Source organism: Papio anubis, unplaced genomic scaffold (genome assembly GCF_008728515.1).
Source record: "Papio anubis isolate 15944 unplaced genomic scaffold, Panubis1.0 scaffold187, whole genome shotgun sequence".
Taxonomy (NCBI): Eukaryota; Metazoa; Chordata; class Mammalia; order Primates; family Cercopithecidae; genus Papio; species Papio anubis.
In genome coordinates, this window is record NW_022161877.1 from 155,076 (window position 1) to 165,484 (window position 10,409).

Here is a 10,409-nt window from a genome sequence, read left to right on the forward strand (position 1 = left end):
TCATGTTCTAGCAATGCACACATTTTGGCCCTGGCTCCTGATACCACAAGTTTCTTTTATGTACTTAGGCTCACTTATGGATGCATCACTTTTAAAAGCCGGGAATTTAGGAAAGGTTCATAACATTTTTATAGAACTTTAAGCTTTTTGAAGGGTAAACACTTGTAAAACTTCTCTAAAGAACTGGTTGGGTGCAATGGCTCAAACATATAATCCTAGCACTTTGAGAGGTCATGGTGGGTGGATCACTTGAAATCAGTAGTTTGAGATCAACCTGACCAACTTGGTGAAACCCTGTGTCTACTAAAAATACAAAAAAATTAGCTAGGCATGGTGGTGCATGCCTGTAGTCCCAGCTACTCGGGAGACTGAGGCAGGAGAATCACTTGAACCCAGGAGGTGGAGGTTGCAGTGAACCAGGATCATGCCACTGCACTCCAGCCTGGGCAACAGAGCGAGATTTCATCTCAAAAAAACAAACAAACAAAAATTTAAAAATTAAGGAGGGTAAAAATGAAGAGAGTTTGATTAATGGGTACAAAAATACACTCAGAATAAGTTTTAGTGGTTCAACAGCACAGTAGGGTGACTGTAGTTGTCAATCATGTATTGCATATTTCAAAATAGCTGGAAGAGATTTGAAATGTTCTCAACACAAAGAAATAATCAATGTTTGAGGTGATGACCAATTACCCTGATTTGATTATTACACATTGTATCATGTATCAAAATATCACATGTACTCCCATGCATATGTACAATTATAATGTATCAATAAGTATTTAGTAAAAGACAAAAAGAAACAATTATTTAAAACTTTCAAGCAAATAGGGAAATAAGCTGACAATTACTATAAATATCAAGAAAGAATCCATTGGCTAGATAATTTAGAAAAAATATTGTTTTTGAGCCAATAAATGTTTATAAAACATTTAAATAATACAAGGAGGCCAGGCACGGTGACTCACTCCTGTGATCCCAGCACTTTGGGAGGCTGAGGCTGGAGGATCACTTGAGATCAGGAGTTTGAGATCAGCCTGGCCAACATGGCGAAACCCTGTCTCTACTAAAAATACAAAAATAAGCTAGGTATGGTGGTGCACATCTGTAGTCTCAGCTACTCGGGAGGCTGAGGCAGAAGAATCGCTTGAACCTGGGAGGTGGAGGTTGCAGTGAGCCGAGATCATGCCATTGCATTCCAGCCTGGGCAACAGAGCGAGACTCCATCACAAAAACAAATAATGATAATAAATAAAAACAAGGAAAGGTAAGCAGAAGTTATATCATATCACAACTCTGGTCTTGGTAGAAGGGTTTGGGGTATCTAGCATTTATCATTTAAAGACCTGAATTTAATTGTTATTTACTTCCATTTATGACAGGGATCATATTCATTCACTCACCTGAGCTGAAATTTGGCTTTCTGTAGTGACTGTAGGAGAGTCTAACAATGGACAGCACTGGAAAATTATCACTTCTATACTAAATGTTAAACTGTTTAATATTATTAAAATAATATTAAAATTTGGGGATAATATTTTAGGTTTATGTGTATATCCCAGAAGTTTGTTCTTTAATAGTGATGTTTGTCATCAACTTCGGCTTCAGCTGAAGAGTGACTCATTTTTTGTCCCTTTTGGCATTTGGCTGAAATATGTATTCAGTGCACCTCTAATGGAGGCATAATGGGGTATGAAAATATGGGAAAGGCAAAATTAATTCCAGATGATGGCATTAGTGAAGGTTGAGTGGGGCAGACATTTGAGATGGACAATGAAACATGAGGAGGCTTCTAACAGGCAGAGATGGGTGATAGAAAAAGGGCATTTCAGGCCAAAAAGCATGCTTGAATCTTTCCTATAAAACTGTATGCACACAGGCGTGGTGGCTCATGCCTGTAATCCCAGCACTTTGGGAGGTCAAGGTAGGCACATCACCTGAGGTCAGGAGCTTGAGACCAGCCTGGCCAACATGATGAAACCCCGTCTCTATTAAAAAAAACAAAAATTAGCCAGGCATGGTTGTGCACACCTGGAATCCCAGCTACTTGGGAGGCTGAGGTTGCAGTGAGCCAAGCTCACACCACTGCACTCCAGCCCGGGTGACAGAGTGAGACTCCATCTCAAAAAAAAACTGTATGCACCCAGCCATGATGCTTGTCTTCTGTGATTCCTGCCTCCCACTGCTTCCATAGGATTCCTACCTCCAAGCTTCCATAATGAAATCCTTACCTTTTCGTTTCAAATTTATGTCTTTAGTTTTTCTCAACTCTCCTATAAATACATGTTTTTACATACACATAGAATATGCTTATGTATACCGAAGTAACTATTTCCTATAGGAACTCTTTGATAACAAGAAAAGTGCTGCTGTTATTAATTAGCATATGATGATTCAGTATGACACGCTTTCTGAGTTACTCTGGCTGGAAGTTTAGAGATAACACTAATTAGAGCTTGTAATGTTAACACATTAAGTAGAGTCGGAGTGTCATTTTATCTATCACTTTCACTCTAACCAAACCCTGAACACTAATGGGAACCATACTCTGTCACTTGTTCAAATATTTTACCTGAAGTCCTCAGATTTGTTCTCTTTAGTGTGTTAGGATGTTGAACTTCAACTGTTTTCCATTACTTGAAGTGGGTTAAATGCAGAAGGTTGGGGGTGCCATACCACTTCTACTTCAGATCATCATGTTTCTTTGATTAGGCACTGTAGTAGTCAATTTTTGCTAAGTAAGTCTTTAGTAATAAACGAACCTAAACTTCAGTTTCCTCTTTGCTTACATTATATTATGTCAGCTAGTGGCTGAGGCTCTGACCCACGTAATTTCTTATCCTAGAACCCAGGCAGAAGGACCAGCCTCTATTCAGAACATGGCTTTCTCTTGGTGGAGGGAAAGAGCAGGCACACTAGTAGAGAAAGGCAGTGACTCTTAAAGCTTCCACCCAGAACTGTCTGATTGTCACCTCCACTTGTATTTTATTGACCAAAGCAAGATTCATGTTTCTAAACTTTGTGATTACAATATGACATTTATCTGAGGAGAGGAGGAAAATCCCATCATGGGATCATAGCCAAGCCTGGAATGCCTACGGGGCAGCACTGGAAGTCACATAGTAGTGGGCAAGCCTGTCTATTCCTCTAAAGGAAAGCAAATATTTGGTAACAGTATTTCAATCTACCACAGGCATTTAGTGGACTTACCTTTTCACTTATTTATGTAAATATAATTTCCAGGCTTTTCCTGTTTGCTTTCCTCCAAAAATTATGTTTCCAACTATAAGCGAATAGTGGCAACCCTAAATTATGTCTTTTTAAAAGAGAACTCTGTCTCTATTTCAGGACTTTCACAGGATCTTATTCTCCTGTGTAGTCAACCCTCTTGCAGCTAGTGTTTAAATCCAAACCAGGTCACTGGCTGGCATTCACAGGTGAATCTTCTGGTTCTGTGTCCCAAGAGAAGAGCAAGAGAGAGGGGGAAGAATGCAACATTCATTTATTTACAAATATTTATTGAATACTTTCTGGGTGCCAGCAGTATTGTAGATGCTAGGGATGGAGGAGTAAACAAAGCAAAGCTTCTTGGGGCTTCCACTAAGAAAACAAGCAATATGATGTTACGTGGTAAAAGTGCTATGGTGACAAGTAAAGAAAGGAGAGAATGACTGGGTAAGGTGATAAGAGGAAACCTTTCAGAGGTGACATTTGAGCAGAACCTTCATTAAAATGAGGGTATGAGCTAGAAGCATCTGGGAGGAAAATCATTCTCCTGCGTAGCATAAAGACTCTGAGATGGGGAGAAACTGGGCAGGATTAAGAAACCTCAGGGAGGCCAGTATGACTACAGTAGAGTCAGAGAGAATATGTGGTAGGAAACAAAATAATCATACACAGATTTGTAGAGGTGTTAATTCTGGATTTTATTCTAAATGTGATGGAAGCCATGAATGGTTTGGAGCAAGACGGCGATATGATCTGATTTGTTTTTAAAAGATCATTCTGGGCTGGGAGTGGTGGCTAACGCGTGTAATCTCAGTACTTTGGGAGACCAAAGTGGGCAGATCACCTGAGGTCAGGTGTTCAAGACCAACCTAGCCAACACAGCGAAACCCCATCTCTACTAAAAAATAGAAAAAATTAGCCAGGTGTGGTGGCGGCGGGAGTGGGGGTGCTGTAATCTCAACTGCTAGGGAGGCTGAGGCAGGCAGAATTGCTTGAACCCGGGAGGCAGAGGTTGCAGTGAGCAGAGATCACGCCACTGCACTTTAGCCTGGGCGACAGAGAGAGACTCTGTCTCAAAAAAAAAAAAAAAAAAAGTCATTCTGACTGCTAATATAGAAAATGTGTTAGAGCAAAGGAGTGGAAGAAGTGTGGAAGGTTCTACCTCTTTAGTGGTATCCAATACTAAGGTACTATTCTTAACATCTCTGGCCCCATATGTGGTTTTTAATGTACACAGATTTAAGAGATTCATGTTTATAAGTTTTGTGATTAAAATATGATAATGTATGCCTGAAAAAAGGAAAAAATCCACCATTAAATTTTGCATTATTTTAGAAAAAGGAAGTAAAATAAGATGTATACATTTGATAGGAAAAATTTGAAATGAATAGCTAAAAGAAAATATATTTAATATTTGCCTAGCAGCCCATATAGGAAGGTGAGAGAGGAAAAGTGTAATAGATTAAGTCAGTCAGACACTGAATTTAAAAACCTCTCTGACCAAAGCAAAAGAAGCCATATTGCAGAGGAAAGTCCTTCTTAAAATAAACCATATCAGCTGGGTATGATGTTCAATGTCTATAATTTCAATATTTTGGGAGGCCATGGTGGAAGGATCCCTTGAGCCCAGGAGTTCAAGACCAGCCTGGGCAACATAGGGAGACCCTGTCTCTACAAAAAATAAATGAAAAAAAAAAATTAGCTGGGTGTGGTGGCATATGCCTGTAGTCCCAGCTGCTTAGGCTACTCAGGAGGCTGAGGTTGGAGGATTGCTTGAGCCCAGGAGGTCAAGGCTGCAGCAAGCCATGATAGCACCACTGCACTACAGCCTGGGTGACAGAATGAGACTGTCTACAAAAAAAAAAAAAAAAAAAAACTGATGAGATTTAGGAGACACATCAGTCTGATCAGCAGTGGAAAGCACATTAGAACTTGACTCAAGAGAACTGTGTCTCATCTCTGGATCTCCAATTACTGGCTGTGGGACCTTATACAAATTACTTAGCTTTTCTGAGTATTCATTTTCTTATCTATAGAAATAGAGGATGCCAGTTTATTCTTTATAGAGTTTTGAGGATTAGATGAGATATTACAAATGAAGTGCTGGCCCAGTGATTGGTATGTAGTATAAGTATAAACATTCATATCAACCTGAATTATGTAGGAAATTGCACTCAGAAAGCTGTTATCTCCAAGAGATTGACCTAAAGATAGTATAGAAAATAAAACGCAATGGCCACAATATTGAGTATTGACTGTCCTCTAAATATTTGCAGTTGAGAAGGGTTTTTTCCTGGTCAGTCACGGTGGCTCACATCTGTAATCCCAGCACTTTGGAAGGCCAATGTGGGCAGATCACAAGGTCAAGAGTTCGAGACCAGAATGGCCAACATGGTGAAACCTCATCTCTACTAAGCGTACAAAAATTAGCCGGGCATGGTGGTGCATGCCTGTAATCCCAGCTACTCAGGAGGCTGAGGCAAGAGAATCACTTAAACCCAGGAGGCAAAGGTTGCAGTGAGCCAAGATCGCGCCACTACACTTTAGCCTGGGCGACAGAACAAGACTGTCTTAGAAGAAAAAAAAAAAAGAAGTTTTTTTTTCCTTAAAAACCCAAACCATCAGTGATCTCCATTGCTGACATTAGTGGGTGCCAGTTGCATGAAATTCCAGGATGTTTATCTAACCTAGGGTGCTCCCTTCTCTGAGGGGAAGAAGTAGATGCCAGGAGAGGTTTAAACCATTAAGTGGCTTGCATACTGGGTGTAGCTGGAATGTACCTCAAGCAGGCACGTCAGTCCACTTCTTTGGCTACATTTTTGAAAGGTTGTGTCAAAGTTTAGCATTACTCCTGGGGATGGTCTGCTCCCGAAGAGCAGGCCAGGAAAATTCCCAGTAAGTAACTAAATGAATAAATGGTAAAATGTCGCAGTTCTCTCTCCACAGAGCCTCGCACAAAAGGTAGTCATTACATAGGCCACTGTCAAACAGTCCTCTGAGAGATTCCCATACTCTTCCTCTTCCCTCTAGACTACCCATCTGCCCCAATCCCTCCCTTGAGCAGCCACTTCTGTTTTTTCTCCTACTACAGCAGCCAGCCCCACCGCCTGGTGTAGAGCTTGAAGATAGAACGGGACGATAGGATGGGCAGAAACTGCCCTGCAATAGCTACATCATCCCTGGTTGCATACCTAAGAAAACCACTAGGGTCACCACACCCTGGAGGTGACATTCGCATGATTTATGCCTCTCTTGGGGTTTAGATTTTATTCCTTTACTTTTCTATAACCCTGTCATGGCCAGTTTAAAGGGCTCAATGTCATGTCCCCCCATTAACAACCAAGAGTACAGTGCAAGCCGTGCCGTGTGTGCTTCTTTACAAAAGGTCAAAGTAAAAAGGAAATCTATACCGAAGAGCCTCTAGATACTATTTCCAGCTTCGGGGGAGTCCACAGTAGGTACTTCCACGGGTAGAGAACATTGTCTTAGACTGGGATAAGGGTTGGTATTCGCAGTTCCCTTCCTACGTTCTGTCCATTGTAAAGACCGGAGTCCGCGCTGAGCCTCGCCCTCCTCGCTGGAACTACAACTCCCAGGATACCCTGCGGCATGGGAGTGCGCACGCGCGTCGGAGGCGGAGGAGGAACCCGCCGCACCGACAGGGCGGTCGAGTGAGGGAGCTGCTGGCGGGTGGGTCAGGCAACTCCTTGGGAGGCCGACGCAGGCGGACGGGCGGGTGCTGGGAACCGAGCCTAGGCTTGCGGCCGGCAGTTTCCGTGGATCTGTGAAGAAGTCGGCGGCCCCTGCGGGCGCCAGTCAGGTAAGCCCAGCCCGGTGCTTTCCAGGAAGTCCGTCTGCGGGCGCGGGCTGGGAGTCGCACCGGCCATGGTGGCTGAGGAGGGAGAGCTTGCTGCCCGCCCGCCGCCCGACTCCCGGTTCCTTCCCGACGGGTCCGTCTAGGGGAGCGGGGGCACACGGGGGCTGCTTCTCTGCGAACGGCCCGGGCCGGGGGCGTGGGGCGCGCTGGGCGTCGCCCGCCGGTCTAGGCGCGCGAACCCGGCGTTCCCGGTGAATCACCCGCGGCCCGGGCGCCCGGGTTCAGGACCGGCCCCCTCCCCTCCCGCGGAGCCGCGGCCAAGCTGGCTCCCTGCACCCCACCCAGCATCGCCGGGACACGATAGCACCAAGCCTCCTTCAAAGGCTTCAGCTTTTTAAAAGTTGGGGCGGCGGAGTAGGGGAGCCAAAACTTAGGGCACACCCTTTTTGTGATTGAAATGTGGCTGCCCTTGCATTCACCGATTTGATCTGTCTGCTCTTAGAATTAAGTTCCTAGCTCCCAGGCAGCACAGCTGGATCCGGCTGGGAAGTTTGTGTGTTAGTTTGTTTTGAGGATGTGACTGGGTCGTTATATTTTTGCTTGCAGCGGGTGGTGTGTTTCCTCCGCAAGCCTGCATTCTGATTGCAAACAGAAATGGGAAACAGCCAGTTTCTTTCTTTCTTTTTAATGTTTAGTTAAGAATCGCATTTCCAACTTGCCCTTGGCCTCTGTTAAAACCAAAAGTCATCTGGCAATGAACACTGCAGTAAAACTTACCCCAGGAGGCCATACTTCAACAGGAAATAAGCCTGTGGAGATTTAAGTTAGTTATGTGCAGTCTTCCTTGGTTTGTAACATTTTCATGCAGCTCATGTGTCCTTTTCTGAGAAACCTTCAGATTAATTTTTTTGTCAGATTAAATTGATTAATTAATTGGCCCGTCAAAAATATATTAGGCTTGGAAAAACAGCTTTACCAAGGCTCATTTACTCTTGCTAGTTTCTTCTTCCTAGGCACCATTTCACCTGTAAGAGTCAGCAGTTATAATATTACAGTCCCCTTTCTTACACATTCCTACGAAAGGAACAAAACTAATTAAAATGTCCAAATATATTTTAGCTCTTTGAGCTTTCTTTGCTTTTGCAACTCGCAGAAATTCTAGTTTGCTAATCTTTAAAATTAGGTTGTTGGACCAGATGACCCCCAAGATTATTCTGCCCCTAAATATCTCTGGTTTTTAAAAGTTCATTTATTTTACTCATTCAGGAAACACTGGCCATATGAATTCCAAGCCCTATGCTAGCCATGAGAAAGAGCAAACATGAGTTCTTGAGAATGCTGTAGACCTACTGCTCAATTTTATTTAATCATGTATTTTTTATGACTAATTCCTAAATTTTGTGGTATATCCAATATGCTAACCTACACTGTAATTAATAACTTCATCTGAAGTTAAATACGTACAGGTCAAATCCCATGCAAAGATTTTTCGTTCGTAATTACTGGCCCATTGAAACAAAACAGGTTTGGTATGACAGAAAGGCCCTGAATGGTGGAGGGCAGTCTTTTCAAACTTTAACATGCGTAATTCACTCAGGATATTGTAAGCTTGAAGTAGAGCCCAAAGTCTGTATGTCTGATAGGTAATGCTGTCAGAGACCACACTTTGAATGTCAAGTGTGGGGAGGTAATTTTAGAGATATTTTAAGGTGTTTTTAATGGCAATTTAAATACTGATACTGATAACTGATATTAGATACATAATTGATGGCTTTTTCAACTCTCGGTTTTTTAAAATACTGTAATCCTATTAACTCTAACAAGAACAATTGTCTTCATAAGTTTTTTTCTTTCCTTTTCCTTTCCTTTGCTAGTTTGTCTTTTTTCTCTTTGCTTTTTTTTTTCTCTCCTCCTCTTCCTTCCTTGTTTTCACTCACATTAATTTGGCAGTTCATGAATTCAAGTATGTGTCTTGCCCCATTCTGTACAAAGTAGTGTTTTAGGCTCTTGGTGACTATGTGTAAGACATGAGGCCAGGGCCGGGCTTGGTGGCTCACACCTGTAATCCTAGCACTTTGGGAGGCCAAGGTGGGAGGATTGCTTGAACCCAGGTGTTTGAAACCAGTCTGGGCAACATAGCAAGACCCTGTCTCTACAAAATAAAATAAATTAGCTGGGTGTAGTGGTGATGCTTGTAGTCCTGGCTACTCAGGAGGCTGAGGCAGGAGGATTGCTTGAGCCCAGGAGTTTGAGATTACAGTGAGAGACAATGATTGTGCCACTGCACTCCAGCCTGCGTGACAGAGTAAGACCCTGTCTCTCTAAAAAAAGAAAAAAAATTATATGTATATAAAAATATGAATGACATGGTTCCTGTCTAGGACCTTATTCTCTTTGGGATTAGGCAGATATACTTATGTGTAGTCCACAGCACTTGTAAGAGCCACCTGTAGGGAGTAAAAAGGTAGTAGATATTTAGGAGAGATCTTTTCCAGTTGTAGGAGTGGGGAACAAATAAAGTCAATATTTTTTTCCATTCACTGGTCATCTCTTTCTCCAGGCGATACTGTCTATACTGTTTGAGTGTATGTGACATATATCTACATATAGTGCAATTCTGTAAATTTATTTTATTTGGAACCTTAGATGAGCCAGAAACATGAACATAATTAGAACCGGATGTGGTGGCACACTTCTGTAGTGCCAGCCAATTGGGAGGTTGAGGCAGGAGTATCACTTGAGTCCAAGAGTTCCAGGACAGCCTGAGCAACATAGCAAGACCCTGTCTCAAAAACTAAAACAAAAGAGAAAATCAGTTAGATCTGAGCAATATCATAGGGAGGATGAGAGGCTGTGGGGATAAAAATATACCTGGATAGAGGGAGAGAGAAAGATAAAGAGGAGGATCCAGTAAACAGTAGAGGGAAAAAAGACTTTTAGTAAGGTTTTCTGGTGTCAGTCTGATGTATACTGATATTTAGGCTGTGTTATAGCTGGCAAACTATTCTTCACGCTTTTCAGTTGCTCTTAAATTTAATATGCGTGAGCTCTCTCGATTAGAATAGATAAGGAGGGCATTATTCTCTAGGCTGTATGGCTAAAGTGCTATCATCCCTTGGTCATTGATAGTCCTTGCTGACATTTGATTTACATGCAGTTTTATGTCAGATCCTTTAAAATCACAAATATATGGAGAGAAAAATGGTATAGACAATAGAAAATTCTACTGGGCCTATAACTGGTCCATTAAGTTCTTGTTTAAATTGTAAACAATCAAATTTAATTTGGTGTTTATAAAAAATTATATATGTGAACTTACATTCTTGTATCTATATGTGTCTGTAATCCATTAGCTTATTTACAA